At 32.4% G+C, this 17,361-nt stretch overlaps 1 long non-coding RNA gene across 1 annotated transcript; it reads right to left on the reverse strand.

Annotated features, from left to right (window-relative positions):
- Positions 1-2,633: 2,633 nt before the first annotated feature.
- LOC136273332 (uncharacterized) lies at positions 2,634-4,234 on the reverse strand. Its single transcript, XR_010711512.1, has 4 exons — positions 3,878-4,234; positions 3,593-3,775; positions 3,282-3,398; positions 2,634-3,154 (listed from the first exon to the last, which is right to left on the reverse strand). It is a non-coding gene; the product is annotated as an uncharacterized lncRNA (long non-coding RNA).
- Positions 4,235-17,361: the final 13,127 nt, after the last annotated feature.

The following is a 17,361-nucleotide window of genomic DNA, read 5'->3' on the forward strand; positions in this document are numbered from 1 at the left end:
ATACGCCAAAGGAACTTAAAATAGATGGCAGTGAGAATGAGATTAGACACCCCATTCTCCACTGCTGGCTCTAAAAACAGATTTTGTAGCCCTATTTAAGACAGATTTAGTAGCGCCATTACGGGTCGTACCTACAAACTATAGGGCAACACGTCTTGTCGAACAGACAACTGCATCTATCTTTTCAGATGCAAGGTTTGCTAAAGCCCCTTTTACAATTGGCACACGAGCAGAAGCGACCAAATATTCGTGCGACCGAATATGAATCGTTAATTGTTGCAATAATTGCATATGAAAAACGTATTCGTACGAATTTCGCATGATCTAAGCGAGTGTTGTGCAATGTAAACGCATTGAATCTTGCGATATATCTTGCGTCTGTATGCGACTGTTGTACAATAAAAGCAACTGTTGAAAGATAATACGATAAGAGCACACGAGAGACTAGGTGATCGGACGATTGAACGTGCGCCAATGCGATTGGACGTGCGACCATGCGTTCCATGGTACGAATGATCGTGCGAGTCAGAGGGGGCATATACACCGCCCATATTCAGTAGAAATAGTTAAAAGCGAGAAACGATGCCGCCCAAGAAGATACAGGTGTGCAGCAGCATTTATTATTATACCTCAATATGATTATTCTATTATATCTGATTTGTCTAGAAAGTCACGTGACAGGGCGATGTCATAGGAATGAAAAAGCCGATATGAACATACGATGTAGACAAATATGATTAAATCAAAAATATTTAATCATTATGATTCTCTTTATATATCAGAGCCAACTTAACTATCTATGATTTATGAAAGAAAAGTGAGACAGTTACATGGGAAATCAAACAATAACGAGGTTAATGTTGCGATTGTTGAAAAGTCAAACATTATTAGAAATTAACGTATTTTGTGTAATCATACATGTATACATATGTTGCTTACCATAATAAAACGTTTATTGCATTAATGTTCAGGGAATATGAAGATTTATTCCCCAGAAAAAGAAATCTCTCGGACAAAGACCTTTGGAAAACATGATTTTTCTTGAGGGAATAAATCTTCATACATGTATTTCCCTCACCATCATGCTATAAATGTATATTGTAAATTTTGTTCTGAAACAGAGATACTTATACAGGGTATATATACTAGTAGCAAAGCATGGCATATTGAGGCTGATAAGTCGTGCAATGATTGTAAAACGTTGCAAGATTACATGAGACACCTTAAGCAACAGTCTCACGGTCGCAAAACAGACGCATAAACACCAGCGATTTATCTTACGATCTTTATAAATCGTGTTTCACTCTTGCGAGTACACAAAACGTTGTAAAACGTTCGTACTAATGTTCGTGCGTTGCACTGCGATAATTTGGATCGCGTTCGGTTGCGTCTGAATAGTGTGCATGTCAACTATTCAGAGGAGACTTGAACCGACCAGTAAAACGTATGCAACGAATGCGAGAGCTCGTGCAACGGAAGCGAGGGCTCGTGCAACGTATGCAAGAGCTCGTGCGAAGCTCAAAAATTTCGATCACAAAGTGGTGTAAAGTGGCCGTGTGCCAATTGTGAAATGGGGCTTAAAGTAATACGTTGGAGAAACAGAATCAACAACTACCGTCCTATCATAAAGATAAAAACTTAAGGAACCCGTAGGGGAACATTTCCATCTCTGGTCACGAATGGAAAGACATGACAGTAGTGGTTATTGCCCATATCTGCATTGGACGGATGCGGAGAGGAAAAACAAGAAATAGTTCTTCATGCACATACTCAAATCCTTCAGACCTAGACTAAAACTAGTTCTAAAACACAGCTTTAAAAATTTTAAAATTTGCAAATAAGAGTACATATTTTATTTGAAAAGTTAAAATTATGTGTAATCAAAAAAGTTATTCAAACAGTTTCTAAATATACTGTCAAGATTATCAGGAAAATTCCTTTTTTAGGAATTATTTTCCTTTGAGATTATACAATGAATTTAGTGAATAATAGTCCATAATTGAAGCCGGGTTGGTATCATGTTACTTTGGATTTCCCCAACATGAACCTTTTTGTTTTACGTTGAAGAGTTTTTCCTCTTTGGTTTATGCTGTATTCATAATCGCGCACACCAGACAGGCTTTGCCAGTCATTATTCATAATTGATATTAAATTTTCCTACGCATTGTTTACAATTTGTTCACTCATATAAACACTTGAAATGTGTATGTAAACAAGAACAAAAATGCATCAGTGAAAAAACGGCATTGTGGCATATTATGATTCATACTAGCAACACGCGCATGTGACAACATTATAACAGCTGATAAAGCGAAAGTAGACATACGGGTTTTTCGGAATTTATGTTTACATTAAAATATTATTCCCTGAATTTAACCTTCATGATAAAATATTATGAATCTGTGTATTGAATTAATTTCATTGTGTATAACGAATTTTCATTAAAAATTAAACCAACAAACACTCGTATTTTTATCAATTGTATGAATATCAGCTGAGATTCTATCATATCAACGACATTTTGTTTACTTATTTAACTATTTCAGAATCTTTATTTTATAAATCATAAGTCTATACTTAGACCTCAGATCTTTCAACAAAATACTTACATAGTGGGGTTGTATATTATTTCTTCTTTCTTCTTTAATATTTTGTTGCAGAAGTTAGTTCGAATCCCGATATCAATTGTAAAAAACCGATAAAATCGTCAAACTTTTTAAATCTTATTCTTATGAAATAGAGACACAGCGCACGTTTGTATATTTTTAATATTTGCACAATGAAAGTATGCATCAAACGCTTTCTGTTTACAAATTTTCATGGATAGGCAAAGATGCTCATAGTTTATTTTACTCACATATATATATAAAACACCGGTAAAATGACAAAATATGGAAAGCATCGGACATTTGACGTTCAGAATAAAAGTACTTGATTCGATAGAGTAAATCCTTGCATAACAAATTAAAAGGTGCATACACTATTGATTATATTTCAACAAAAACATTATGAGTCCTTTTCAGTTAATTTCACTGAAATGCAGGGGTCAATAATAGCCCTTACCCTACTTGTTCTTTTGTAGATAAAAAGTTCTTGTTGTGCGGGGAAGTTGTACTCAGTATATCATATTTACTGCATAAAGTCAAATAACTCCCTAAAAAGAAAACAAATCTGCATTTTTGTAGACTCTAGGAAAGTGTTCTCTCAAATTAATCCGCATGTAATTGAATTTCGTTAAACGATGGAACTTTTAATTGCATAAACGATATAGTTACACATACCAACAACTTTTAATAAAGCAAAGCTAGCATTTGATCCATTTATTATCATTATGACCAGGTTCTCTGCTTGAATTGGGATATCTACTCCGTATAAACCAACGTCAACATTTTGATGTTCTTGGAAATTCAAATAACAATGATCATTATGTCATTTTCTGTTTGGACATAACTTACATTTTTTCAATTCATTTTAATCATCAATAAGCATTGTATGAAATTTATATATCTATAATTCTATCGAATTTTGGATCAATTTCTTGAGATAAAATGATTCGGAAGATGTTTTAACGAAACAAGAAACTGTATCATACCAAATATGTTGCTCTCATTGGATTGAATCAGCACAGTAACATATGCTGTTTGTAAAATCTTTATACGAGCAACAGAACCACTGATACTACACGAACAACTGGCGTGGGAAGTTTTTAGATACAAGTGGCCATACTGACTTTTGATCTCGCTAGTCGTCAAACACATGTCTATTATTAAAGAATCTACAAAAATAGAATAAATTTATTTTAATCTCCTTACCAAATATATCAACATGTGCATAACATTTTTTTAATGTAAGATATGTTGTTCATAGAAATGTATACCTTGGATACATTCATGGTAAATGCTTTGTCGAAATGACGCTTTTTCTGACTCAGGTAGTCTTAAGGCACTGCATGACCTCTTAACGGAGGATTCAGCTTTTAGAAAATAATCTTTGTTTAAAAAACATTCAGTTCGTCCATTGCATGCATTCACAGCTGATTCAAAAACGTCGTTGTTCTTGAGATTCATGGTGTTGTTTATGGGTAGTTCGCCACCACAGTATACAGCATCACTAGCGCTACACCCGAGGGCAGGATACTGAAGTCTGTTGAAACCATCCTCAGTCACGTGCTTTGTGATATAAATAGTGTGATTGATAAGACAACGGATGTGGTAGTTACTCCAATCAGACGTTTTCTTGCATGGAGAATTGCTTAATAAACCTAAGATGTAAAAAAAGACGATGTTTAGTTTGTTATGCGACTTATTATACTGAATAAAAAAAAACTAAAGGCAAGACGTAAAGATAGGTGTTTTAAATTGCTTACTTTACAGTTGTATACATTTTTGAAACTATATAATTTGTCGTTTGGTACACTGACATTACAATTATGTTACAATAATTATCTACAAGAAGTATCTCTAGCCATTGATCATTGAAATTAAACTATTTAAGTCATTCCAGCCTTTTAAAATATTTAATCATGCTTATATTAAGTATATTACGCTTACCCATTGAAATTGAGATGTAACCTACTACCATAAAGCAAATGATCAAACTTCTTTCATCGTTCATAATTGTTGGGTTTTTTTGTACTAAAGACAGAAAGAAGAATTCATTTTTATTAATTAATCAGAGGGAAAAACTTCGTTAAACTTTAATTTTAAGATTTCCGTTTTGAATTTTTTAAAGTGTTTCCTTTTGATAAACATCATATATACAGGCATATTATGTAATATAGTTTAAATAAACGAACTTTAAAATGTTACAAAATAGACACAATCGGCTATAAACAGTGCGACATTTAAGTCCGGACATGACAAAGTCCGGGCTTTTAGCTACCATTTCCATTGGACATAGCTTACTTTTGTTTATATATCTTGGTGGGACATTTTCCTTTGATCCTATCATGTCAGCATGAATGTACACATTGCTCTAGTTTTCTTGTAATTGTCTCTCAAATATCAAAATCCCATGGGATTTTGGTGGGATTTTTCATCCCATCTCAAACCCCACTAAAATCCCATGGGAGAAAAAAATCTTTGTGGGATATAAACTCCCGTGGGATTTTTTCACCCATCATTGGTGTTTATAGGATAAATAATCCTCTAAAAGGCTTTTATAGGATTTAAAATCCTATGAATCACCATGTTGGGATATTTTATCCCAGAGGATAAAAAGTCCTCTAAATATATCATCTTGATTGATTGTATGTTGGGGTTAACTAAACACTTATGATTCAATTGTCTGATCATATAGTCTAGTAAAAGCAATATTCAAACAACCAATGTATTAATTTATTAGATAATGTCATTATATCCATCTAATGAATTACACGTGCTAAATTATATGTACCATCAATAACATATTCTTCTTGAAATGACTTAATAGAGCTTATAACAATAAGATCTAACAAATTCTGAGAAAATAAATACCAAGAATTACCAATTCTATTGAATATTAATAAAAGTATTTCTGTTTATGTAAACCCACAAACTCTTATGATTCAATTGTCTGATCATATAGTCTAGTAAAAGCAATATTCAAACAACCAATGTATTAATTTATTAGATAATGTCATTATATCCATCTAATGAATTACACGTGCTAAATTATATGTACTATCAATAACATATTCTTCTTGAAATGACTTAATAGAGCTTATAACAATAAGATTTAACAAATTTTGAGAAAATAAATACCAAAAATTACCAATTCTATTGAATATTAATGAAAATATATCTGTTTATGTAAACCCATAAACTCTTACTATTCACTGCTGCAAGGAGACTCATTTTTGTTTAAAATTTTGATTGATTGATATGATTTGATTTGATACTGTACATCAGGTGAACCGGCATGACCCAAGGAACAAGAAAATATATGATTAATGGGGGTCAGGAAAACCCCCAGGGCCCATAACCTACATACCATTTGATGCCCCTTAACGCAAATGACAAGAATATAAGTAGTCTGGGGTTGGGGATCTCATAGGAATTTAATGAGATATTTAAATTAGGGCACTTCCTGTGTCAGGGGTAGACGGAACCACCCCCATATGGCCATAACCTATATACCATATGATGCCCCATTACACAAGGAACAAGAATATTTATGGTTTAAGGGTGAGGAGTCACGGTTTTTCAAATATTAAGTAATTTCCCATTAACCTGGGGGTTGGGGAATATATATAGTCCCCAGAGATCATATCTATAATGTACCATGTATTGACCATAATTAACACTCAATATATTTAGCATTTGAAAAATCCATGTCAATATCTTTAACGGTTTTCAAGTTATAACCATTTACAATATAGTGTATAATTTTTCCCTAAGGATTCAATGTTAGACCCCACCCCTATTTGACCCCCCAAAACTATGGTTGCCCAACCCCAATTTAAAAACAATAAATTCAAAATTTAAAACAGGGTATGCAGGCCTATCATATCCTTGAGTTGTGTACAACTCTGTTCAACCATCTCTGAGAAACGCGATGGACAAGTTCAAAGGCAAGAAAGAAGAAAAAGAAGAAACCGCTTTCAAAAACAATGTCTCCAAACTTCTTTTGGGAGACTTAATTACAAAAGGTACAATGTAAACAATTATTTTTATATGCATACAGAAGGAGAGTTTATAAATACTCCCTCTTCGGTTACATGTGTAGAATGGCCACCACTTGAGTAAAATTTGGCCTACCCAGAAAGTTGGAATTTCCTATCCTGATGACAATTTATAGGCTTAAGTTAATTACTGAGATAAGCGATAAAAACAGTTTTTATCAATTTAATCATTAAATTTATAAATCTGCAGTGAAGTTGCTCTCTGGTTTTATGAAATAACATTTAGAAACCTGACTAATTATAAATACCCATTTTTTTTTTATAAGAATATGTCTCTTTCAAATGTAGTAATTACATGTAAACAAATGTAGTTATCATAGTATCAACCTTAAAAACCCAAGTGTATGTATCCTGTGCAAAAGTAATACATGTATTTAAGATGTTTTTACATTAGTTAAAAAATCATCTCTCTTCTTTTATTACGCATATACATGTATGATATGTAAAGGTACACTTGACCTTCAAATAACATCTAGCTACTATATTTATGGTACTTCTATTGAATCGAACAAGAATCAACATATTTTTACCCTTTTATTGTATATATGCGTCAAAAATGTAGAAATACATGTAAAAATTGAACATTTTTCATGAAATTCTTATCCATCTCCAGCTACCCTGGTGTGTTTGAATTTTATTTAAATTAAAGGTAGGCATATCATACTTGCAGGTCCTACTGTTTTAGCATGCATATGGTTTATCAAAAGCAGACTAGAAACCAGCTAGAATAGATAAGATATTCACTAAATATGATTGTTAAACTTCCATTTTCATGGGAAAAAAAAAACACATGCAGGATGGCATGTCTAGTTGTGAATAAAAATGCTACAAATCATCCAATTTACCAAATAAAGAGCAATTTCTGAGCATCAGTGATGATTATTTCAAATATGTGTAAGAAATGACCCTAGAAAATTGCCACAAATTTCATAATATTAGGTAAAATATTTCAAACTATAAATGCTTTTTATGACAATCAAAATACGGGGAGTGTAATACATGTAAGAGTATTTCTAAGTGATTTGATGCTTTTATCATGGTAATATTATGTAGATGTATGTAGTACTGAATAAGGTTTCTTATTCAAGGAGGTTGAACAACAATTGATGTCTAAAAGATTAAGTTAATATGTTTTACTAAAGGAGAGCCACATGAATCTGTGTTAAATAGAGGAGTGGGGAAATGGTAGGTTCACTTAAATGGCTATTTTTTTCTTAGACCTCAATGGAATTGGCAATATGATGCATATTTTTTCTCAGAATTGCATAAGCTTTCTAATTTCATCTTTTCATAGAATTTTAGTGTAAGTTAAAGAGAGCAAGTCACACAGTTTTGGATAATAATGAGAGTAACTCCCTCCTAAATGATTATTTTTTTTTAAATAAAATATGTTTAAAGATATTAATTGTTCCTCTTGAGTTGAGAATTGTAACTCATTTTTAAAGAAGTGTTCATCCCACGGGTACTTAATTAATACTAAGGAAGTTTTTGTCCCATGCTTTTCCTTTATGAAAAAGTAATTGTCCCATGCCTGTTAAATGAACTGGGTCCCATAATAGTGATAAATTTAAGGTTCTCAAAAATTATAGCTCATACAGCCTCAAAACATTAGATTTGCTCATCTGATCGACTTATATTGGAATCATTATTATATGACTGACATTTATTAGTCAAGATTGTTTTAAAATATCTACTGAATGGCGGATCATGCAGAAGCTGGAACCCATTAATTTCTTAAATAACATTTATTTATTATGCAGTTGTATTATGTTGGTCTCAGTGGTACTTTTATGGAATTGTGAGGTTATACTATAAACACTTAAATGTTTATTCAATTGTTATGTTTCATATTAAATTTTTCCTAATACTCTAATTTAAGCATATTTTATTGAGTAATCAAATGGATTAGGCAACAGGCAAAGCCTATATAAACCCTCTCCAAAATACAAAGTCAAGAAGTGGTGTTATAAAATAATCATAGAATATAGTATAATATAGTATGTAGTATAATTTACCAGTTTACAGAGTGATATATTATTGATATATTTGTATACAAAACAAAGGATAATTGGATAATAAATAATAAGCTTGACTTTTGTCATATGATGATAAATTAACTTGTTGTTTAGCATATACATGAACACATTCATTCCTACATTTATAAACCCATCACCTCATTCATTCATACCGACAGACAGACATAGAATATTGGTCCTAATACTCTGCTCAATGAGCTTAAATAAAGCTCTGAATACATACATGTATTTTTAACCAGTGAACCCTAATGTTCAACAACTCTCTCTCTCTCCCCTAATGAATGATTTCGGTTTGTTTCAAAGTTAATTAATATGAACATGATTATATATATATACCGGGTTTGTTTTCTTTCTTTCTCTCTGAAAATTTTTGGCCATAGGTTTTAAAGGATTAATTCTGATTTTTAACTTAATTGCAGTTACCTACATGTAGTACTTAATTATTTCTGATCGACTTCTTCTATTCATTGACAAGATGTTTTAGTAACTAAAAGCCTTGTATTTATGTTACTCATTATTTACTGAAGTTGTTGTCTTTCTGGGCAGTCATATGGTATATCATGTACATGAATATTGTTGTTTGACAATACACTTATTAAAATGTACATGTAGTAGTGTAACAAGGACTATTCATAAAACCACAATGTCTATTCTAGATGATGTAGATATACTGGCAGCCTATGGAAATATGCCCCCATGTACTTCATGTATATATTAACTCATATCAGTAAACAGCAGATAGAACATGAACTAAGATGGCAAATTGGATATCCACATTAAATACTCCTAAATTAAGAACATAAAAACTATCAAAGGAAAATTCTTGCCTAGAAAATTATACATCTCAATGAACATTCCTAAACATATTGTTAGCTAGATCAACAATAGCACATGCAGTTTCGATGTGGGGTACTACCCCTGAAAATAGAGACTGCACCATTTCAGGGTGAACTTGTCTAGACTGAGTGCACATGAAAACTCTGTAGATGAAATACATGTAGAGGACACATTCCAATTTCTTCTGAAATGAACTTAGATTACAGTCTCAGAAGAAAACTTTATCAAAGTGTTATTTTTCCAAATAATCTCTCTAATTTCTCTAGTTTCTAAATTCAAACTCTCATTTGTTATTTTCCAAGACATTTGCTGCAAATTTTATTCATTCTGCATTTTAAATAAGACATATTAATTAAGTTCTTGCCCATGCATAAAATCATAACTTAGTGTTAACAGTGACTTATCATAAGTCCAATGGGCAGGTGTTTGATTTATGTAATTGTTTACTACTCAGTTGTAAAAGATACACATGTCACCAAAATAAATGATTTACTTACTTACATATAACTTAAATTATTCAACGGACTTATATAAATTTGAATTAGTTTGGTAAGACTATCTTAGATGTCCAGCTCATTCAATTAAGTTATTCAAGGTTTTACAATCATCATATGGTATATGATATATTACATCAAATTAATAATTTTTGGTAAAAATATGCTTTGCATAAAGACATTAATAATTGATAATTTTATACACATGTATAATTAATATTATTCGAAGAATATAAGTTGATATATGAGTTTACTTTGTAATAGGAGTAGTAAAATAATTTGACTATAACAATAGAAACGGTTCCTAACAAAAGTCTTCACTCCCCCCCCCCCCCCCCATGAGAGAATACAACAGTGCACAGTCTATAATAGACATGATGCCAGACTATATAATGTTTTTTAAAATGTTGCCAATTGTACTAATGACAAAATTAAAACATGGATCTGTTCATATTACTTATAAATATTTCCTTAAAATGAAACAATACAAGAATAGTAACAAAACTGTATTTAAACGTTATCAATTTAGATCAATGCATATAGTTTTAGGAATGCAATGATTTGTATTACATTGACTATATATGATAATATACTTTTTCAACATTTTATTACTTGCACATTCATTTCATTTATAATATCTTTTTAATAACTTTTAAATATTGTGTTGATGTCAATTACAAATAAGCTTTACATGTAGCATCAAAAGTCTTTGTTGTGTTCATTATGAATTCCTTATAGATATTCTTTAGTCAACTGACCAAGGAGACACATTCTGTGTATACCTAATAACTATCCTATTGTCCTAAAGCATCTACCAATTTACATGGCAGTATCTACAGGTGTCAGTCTGTGTATATTAATTAGCACCCTATTGTTCTACAAAGAATGGAGATATACACGTGTAAGACACGTGCGAGCAGAAACCAGATTGAACAGAAACACGTGACACAGGTGAACTCGCTTAGGGCTAAAATTGGGTGAAGAAAATAAATAAGAACAAACATGTACTTACTGCTCATGATAACAAAATTATTCCCCTCGTTTTTCTTCACTCCACTTCCGAGTTTTGGAAACTGTGAACCAGTTTATCAAGTTGCATGATAAAATGGAAATGGCACATACAAGGAGTGAATTGTGAACCTTTAGATTAATTTTGGAGTGTTTTTCATCCATTTTTAAGGTTCTGCGTTCTTATTTTTTTTTTACTGGAAGTTCAGAAGCGAGAAAGTTTTCACCGAACACTGTCTTATCATTAAGGTCTTCCGTCTCCACGAAACAAACACAGGTTTTATTACGTGAATGTAAACATTATTAACCAATTTTGTTAACTTTAATCGTTACTAGCATTATTAATAAATTATTTAATTAATTAATCAGATAGCTTTTGGCATAAGATATTTACGTGGATCAATGCGACATATATCATTTTAAGTAAATGGTAGTTGTTTTGCCATTGAGACACCAACGTCCCTGGTTTTGCTAATCCCGTTACAATGCTATCCCGAAACGAAGATTATTATATTCACATTTTGCCAATCAATACAAGTGTGCGTATGTTTTAAAACACTGTTAATTATCGGGCTTCTTAACCTGTATTAAACGGAATCCCACAAACTTGGGCTGATCATTCAATTAAATTATTTCGTGTAAATCCAAGTTAAATGCAATACATGCGTGATTTTGAGCATCATTTTCAAGACATGAACAAGTGCTTCGGCTATAATGAAAAAAAATCATTGGTTTCTAATTAGAACGTATAAATGATCATGAATTTCAAAGCTAATGCTAAGCTGAGTATCAAAAGTAAATCTAAACCGGCAGTGACAAAACGCGTATCATTGACCGGACGGACCCCCTTGAAAATTTAAATATACATAAAGAAATATTGAAAATATGCCTCTGACCCCCTGGCAAACTAAATTGTCACTCCGAACCCCCCCCCCCCTCCCCAAGGAAAAAAAGCTGGATCGGTGCATTCCGTGTCCATAGCACCGGTGATACATATATACATAAATGTCCCTGGTAGTACATGTACTATAAAACATCGAAATGTAATTATTCAAATTTTGAATAAAGAATCATAACAAGGGGTGAAATACTCTATATCTTTAAGAATATATTATTCCGAAGAAAAAATTAGCTTCACTTTAATCGAATTTCAGTTTATTTCCTTTTTAATAAGATAGCCTTACCTTATATTTAAAATAAAATACTTTACACTTGAAGCGAGAGTGGCGCAGTGGCTGCGCGGAGGGCTGTGTAAGTAGCACTATTGTACCAGCGTGGGTTCAAATCACGCCTGCGGCGCTGATTTTTCCCCAAAATTTCTTCATAATTAATACAACTTTATAATTGAGAGCAAAATTAATCACTAGCTAATCAAGTTGAGAGAAAACAAAAATCTAGACAAAATCCACTGAATTGTGATTGACTTGTGATGTGTACACAAAGACCTTCTCGATTTACATGTACTGAATACAAAATACAAACAGATATACAAAGCAAATATATAGGAATTGGTGAATAATATATTTACTAATTCAGCATCACAAATAAAGATCTATGAAATGGAGTATTTACGGCATGAATGCTATCAGTTTGATATTATTGAAAATTATTTGTTCTACTTACATAATATAATTATAGTTAAGGCGACATATTTAACATTATTTGATTAATTTGCTTATTCAACATGCGGAAAAGAGGTTACGAGATCAACAGGAAGGGAATTACCTTAAACAGCTTTACAAAATAAATACCATTTTGCAGTAAAAAAATTACAAAAAAATTGATAGAGCTCTGATGTTTTGACGTATCTAGTTATTTTAAGTATTGTAGATTTAGAAATTTGTATCCGTAATTATTTTGGCACAATCAAGTTTCTTTATAAAGGATTTTGGCTATTCTCGTCGCCTTTTTTTTACCGATGATTACGATATCTTAAATGCTTGCATGGACAGATTGATGTTCATTATTCAGTTGTTGATTACATAATCTCCCTTCACACTCGAATGACCCGAGACGATGTCACCGGTAAACTAACGAAACTACTGCTCCAGACACGTGTGTGTCTGGGGTATGTATACACATGGTACACGAGTCTGGAGAACAAAGAGGAGGTTTCACACCTCTAGACTGGTAAATTGATTTGTGTATAATTAGCTACTCAATTATTATCAGCTAAAACATAAATTAAATTAGACTGTGTAAAATAAGCATTCATTAGCTAATACACGGGTATAGTCCGTCAATCAGTGGTTAAAGAATCATGCATGAGACTATCAAAAAGAAACTAATGTTCAAAATATGCCTTAATTGTTACTTATCTTATCATTTAAAAAATGACAAAACTCACAATTCAGCAATTTAAACCTTGTTTAAAAAATGCAATCAAGTAATAATGAAGTAATAATTTCGGAAGTAATTACGTCCCTGGTCTTAATTTCTTGTCCAATAAAGAACACCTTTCTTTCGAGCGCTAAAGTCAGCAATTTAACTCCAAATAGCTTAAATTAAATTGTTATACTGACACCGAATCATTATTAAAACTGAAAGAAACTTTAACATATCTTGACAAAGGATGTAAATAAGTGTAAAATAAAATTCCATTATCGTATTTTCAAAGAAGTTAAGAGACAAACTTCATCATGCAGCCATCTTGGACTTAAATTTCGCCTTGATCCATTAATAATCCCTCGATTGTTTGTTAAAATGTGCATGCTATTTTGATTGTTAATAGTCCGAAATCAATATTAAAATGAATAATCGGGCAATATTGATGTAATATCGGGCAGGTAGCATCGTTTTTGATTGCCCCCCCCCCCCCCCCCCAATTCAAAAAGGATGCTACCTGCCTGAAATTACATCTCAGACTCATCCAAAAAATCTTGACAAGCAAGCAAAAAATAAAAAATAAAGGGGAAATTGAAATCTTCAATATCCTTATTCGTGGGGGGAGGGCGGGAGCTGGCGTGGTATTTACTGTAACTTCGATTTCACTCTTAATTTCCTTAATTAATACTTACATACTCCCCCAAAAAGTGGGGGGGGGGGGGAGGCTCCATGATAATTCAATTTTTTATATGTAAACATGGTAAATGCAAGCTCCCCCCCCCCCCCCCCCCGATGCTACGTGCCTGAATTTTATGTCTCATACGAGGAATAGACCCCCCACGTTACCTTTTACAAAAAAATATTTCAAAAAATATTTCTTATAACAATAGTGCCTTGATTGATTGTCAATTTGCTACATTTGATACACATGTGATGCAAAATGTGTCACACATTTGACTAAATTCATGAAGCAAACGTTAACAAGTTTCCAAATTCGGCATTTTTGTTCAATAAAATATGGGTTTAAACTCAAACAACAGTATATTTAGTCATTCAGGGTCGATAAAAAAAAAATGTTCATATATAGAAAATGCAATGCAAGAAAACAAACAGTTTTCATACGATATTCTTGTTTCTCATATTATAGTAGTTGACCCAGTGACGCCACAGTTCATCCCGCGCCAAATCGGCTTGATTAAAAACCGTTCTGAAGGTGTGAAATCGGGTTTCCCCCAAATATCTCGAAAAGTACTCATGCGACCGCAGTTAAATTTTCAGGATGTTTTCACATTTGGATCTCCATCATATCAAAAATTGACCGCACTTTACATGTAGGTAGTCTAGATACCGTTTGTCCCTGGTGTACTTTAAAGCAGTAAGCAAGCAAATAATGAGGAGAGAGAGAGAGAGAGAGAGAGAGAGAGAGAGAGAGAGAGAGAGAGAGAGAGAGAGAGAGAGAGAGAGAGAGAGAGAGAGAGAGAGATTTCCAAAAATAAAATGAAACATTTGGTAAATGGTTAATTCATATATAATTTCTTTTATAGGGAAATAATATTGTAACCCGTTAATTGAATTTTAAACAAAAATTTCACTTTTGTGTTATCCTAGAACCGTACATCTCGGATTTAATTACAGGTAACAAGTCTTAAACAGTCGGGGATATAATTACATGTATATATAAAACGAACCACCGAGGGATAAGAATTTTAATCAAGGTGACAGTCTGGCAATTAACGGGTTGATGTATGCAACATTGCCACCTTTGATCTTCTGTACTATGTATGTGCATGTATTTTCAAAATACACTTATTTGATATACTGTTACTTACACGTATGCAGGTAATGTACACAAGTACAGAAACTCGCTCAAGCTGAGCTCGGTGCAACCAACCAATAGAAATAGCGTTTGTGAAATTTATTAAACTCAGCGACAATTTGAAGTCTTGTTACCTTCTTACATGTATCAAAACAACAACAATCACATTGAAAAAAAACCCCAAACAGTCTCACTATAATGACTTAATCAAACTACAAAACTTGATACAGTTATTTAAGCATGGTTTTGAACTCAATATAAAACATTTTTTTTCAAAGGTTATATTTTACTCTCTTTTATTAAAAAAATCCGTACAATGGGTAACAATGCGGCGTAGACAATCGCCGTTATTGACGATGTGGTTCTTGTTCTGTGCACCTGACTCCATGAAACATGATATGAGATTGTCCTAGTATTCCGAATTCTTTTAAAAGGGGGGGGGGGGTGTATTTAACAATCGGGTTCGCAATTCAACATAATTATTACACTCCAAGATGGAAACTGGGAACATTGAGAAATGAGTACATGAGAAATATGAGAAGTTTATGAGCATTAGATATGAAAAAAACGTCATCATTGGGTAAACATTTCGTTGTTTACAATCTGCATAAGGTATTTTTTTAGCGTTGCATTAGTACTGCACAGCAACATTTACAATGGTCATTCTTATCTGCTGAGGTAAAGAATTGCACCTGTTAGACGCTCACTATCTATACATCATTGTGCGAAATCTTCATCTCTTTTCGGATGGATTTTTGATACACTGATTTTAGGTGGGAAGCGCCTATGGTAATTACCAGAAAGAGCTATATAATATGTAATGAAATTATTAGTTCCTAAGAAATAGATAACAAGAAAGTCTAATTAGATGGATTAAAAATGAAGAACCAAATAACTATTTATTTAGGATTAGAATCTGCATTTTATAGCAAACATGCACCTACAGTATTTTGAAAAATCAACACAATACAATCTCTCATGTCTTTAAAAGATTAATATCAGATGAAAACATGAAATGTCTGTACAGTTGTTGATCCAATCAATTGCCATGAGACAGGGTTTAATGTTATGTGCAAATTAAGGTAAAATAACAAAAGAAAATAATTTATTATGAGAAATCATGAGAAAGATATCTGTGATATATGGGAAAATTTATCCTATGTGAAAAATCATGGGATATATCCTATTTTCTTTATTATGTGGGATTTTTTGTCCTGTATGGGAGAATTAATCCCATCTTTTATGAATGATGGGATTTTTTCTCCCACATGGGACAATTTATTCCACAATACTTTTTCTCCCATGGGATTTTGGTGGGGTTTGAGATGGGATGAAAAATCCCACCAAAATCCCATGGGATTTTGATATTTGAGAGACAATTACAAGAAAACTAGAGCAATGTGTACATTAATGCTGACATGATAGGATCAAAGTAAAATGTCCCACCAAGATATATAAACAAAAGTAAGCTATGTCCAACGGAAATGGTAGCTAAAAGCCCGGACTTTGTCATGTCCGGACTTAAATGTCGCACTGTTTATAACATTATTGAATATTTCTGATATATTCCTGCAATAAATTAAAAAACAAAACTGCTTATTAACACTGATCTTAATAGAAAGATATCACTACATATATGGCGTAACAACAAATAACAAACGAATAATTAGTTAATTTTGACATGACTGCTATTTTTGCAATCGCAATATATGGATAAAAAAGTTGCCACGGATGATGATTTTTCTTACTGCGTACAGTACCCGCAACGTTATTTTTTACAATCCTATCGTATCATGTATCAATCCTATCCTATCGTGCGTGTATACTGTTCTAACGTGCATTAATCCTATCCTATCGTGCGTGTATACTGTTCTATCGTGCATTAATCATATCCTATCGTGCGTTAATCCTATCAGGTTTATCGTTCAATTTTAACAGTTTTCCCGTTTATCCTATCATGTTAATCGTTTCTTGCCTTTTCACAAGCAAGTAAATTTATTGTTCAAAGTTGCAAGTCGTTCAGTGCGCCATATACGAAAATTTATTGAACAAGGATTGTAAAATCCTTTCCATGATTCTATTATGATACTAATTTCTTAATGTTTTAGATCAAAATTAACTAATATTACATGTTAATGATTTAAGAAATGAAGATAATAATTTTTCTATTGATCGACGTATCAA

This window comes from Magallana gigas, chromosome 3 (genome assembly GCF_963853765.1).
Source record: "Magallana gigas chromosome 3, xbMagGiga1.1, whole genome shotgun sequence".
Lineage (NCBI taxonomy): Eukaryota > Metazoa > Mollusca > Bivalvia > Ostreida > Ostreidae > Magallana > Magallana gigas.